This window comes from Durio zibethinus, chromosome 2 (assembly GCF_047325235.1).
Source record: "Durio zibethinus cultivar Kanyao isolate XHJ-2024 chromosome 2, ASM4732523v1, whole genome shotgun sequence".
Taxonomy (NCBI): Eukaryota; Viridiplantae; Streptophyta; class Magnoliopsida; order Malvales; family Malvaceae; genus Durio; species Durio zibethinus.
The window spans coordinates 12,042,746-12,044,914 of NC_143163.1; the positions used below are offsets into that span (position 1 = coordinate 12,042,746).

The following is a 2,169-nucleotide window of genomic DNA, read 5'->3' on the forward strand; positions in this document are numbered from 1 at the left end:
AACCATAAATTTGCCGGCTGATTTTGAGTATTACTCTTTTTTTTTTCCCTTAAAAAAAGTTCCTGGAATTTCTGTTGGCCGGCTACTTCTTGCCGTTGAAATGAAGACCTGATCTTTTTTTTCTTTTTTTTTGGGTGGAAGAAAGGGGTGTTTTATTATAGAATTATAATATTAATTTGTACTGGAAACATAGTTGACAAATCCAAATTCAGAGTTACAATATTAATGCAATATTTCATAGTAGGTAACAAACAGGTCATGTCGTATCGGGCGGATGAATTAGAAAAAAAAAATAAATTAAAGGCTAATCCTTTAATTTTTTTTCCAAACACTTTCAAAATTTTCTCGATATATTTGAAATTTTTTAGTTGAACACCACTAAATCATAAAAGGATTCAAGATATGAGAAAGATATATATTAAAAATAATGTATTTGATAGCATTAGGGATAGTTTAATTATATTTTTTTCAAAATATAAGAATTTGTCATAGACAATCATATATATATTATATTACAAAATACATAGTTACCAGATAATAATTGCTGATGTGGATGCTTATGTGAACAATTTCTTTTTTTGACATATAAGATAAATCTTAAAACTTTTCATTATGATGACATATGAGATATTTATTAATTTTAAATTATTTATAAAAAAGGTATTTTAAAAATTATTAAATTATCTAAAATTTTAAAATTTAATCAAAAATTAATTTAAATTCTAATAAAATTATCTTATCTGTATATCACTTTATCTTAATTTAAAATCAATTTTAAAATAATTTATCACTGTCAGATGCATGATACTAGTAAATAACAATAGGTTTAGTTCATGATACAATCTATTGTTTTTTTTTATTTTCTCTGTTGAATTAGGTTTTATCATCTCCTAGTTTGTGAATCGAAAACATAACTGCAACCTTTTCTCTGGGACTTTTGTGTTTGCTTTTATTTTTATCGTAATTGATCTATTTCATGATCTGTCTTCCCTATGCTCTTTGCAGGAACAATCTGTTCTTGGCCATGGCGAATTCCAAGGGGTCAATAAACATAAGAAATTTGATGTTTTCTGGAAAGCATGCTTTACTTCCTCCAAAAAGTCCATTTCCTACAGTCTCTCCAACATGTACTGATTATGTCCCCAATAATGTAATTGCATCAAAAGCAGTTCAAAAGGCTAGAGAGGGAAATCCACACCACCTGCACACTTCCTTTGAAAGCCTTTTGATAGAGGATCAACCCTCTTGGCTTGATGATTAGCCTGAGACTCTTGCGTGAAAAAGAGGTCATCGACGTTCATCGAGTGACTTTTTTGCATCCATTGATGTATCTAATGGTCCTAAGCTAGATTATACAACACAGAATGAGTATAGATATAAAAATATGATTTCTGCACCTTCTTAGGCATCTCAGGAATTTAATTATCTCAATCACAAAGATGTTCGGCTTGCCTTTTTCTACACTGATGTGAACTTGGTAAAGCAAAAGAATAGGGCATGGTATTCACCTTTGAATACTATAACTCATCCAAGTGGATTTTCTTCTCTTAGAGAAAACACCATTCTTTTGGGTTTAGGATCATTATATGCACTACAAAAAGTAGAGGGATCTCCATCAACAACAAGTGAAAAACAAGATTCTGCTGAATCTACCCCTCTTGATACAAAAGCTTCTTCTAAGAAAAAGGATAATCCACCGCTATTATCCTCAATGCCACTGCCTTTTCTATCACTTCTAATTCTTTTTCTAATATTTGCATTTGCCTTTGACGCTTACTTTCTATTTTCCTTTTCCATTCTTGGACTTTCCAGAGAGTATTCTTTCTGGGCCTAAAAAAATGAGCTCATCAGTACTAACCAGGCTTGGCTTTGTCCTTCAATCCATGTAAGGTGATGCATTGAGGCTAGAACCATGTCTATGAATGCAAAGGAATTGTTTTTTTTAATAAAGGAACTTATAGATTGGAGATAGAAAAAAATTAAGGGTATTATAATTTGAATATTAAATTTATTAAATGTAATTTTTTAAAATTAAATGTATGAGTTAATTGAGATAAATTTTGGATTTGCAAATGAATTATTTTATAATTAAAATATGTTTACTATGAGCTCAACAAATTAATATGACTACAATTTTGACAAATTAAAAAATATGATCACCTACTTAAT

At 29.5% G+C, this 2,169-nt stretch overlaps 1 pseudogene; it reads left to right on the forward strand.

The window, feature by feature from the left end:
- Positions 1-888: 888 nt before the first annotated feature.
- LOC111308449 (uncharacterized protein At4g06598-like) lies at positions 889-1,873 on the forward strand (annotated as a pseudogene).
- The last annotated feature ends 296 nt before the right edge of the window (positions 1,874-2,169 follow it).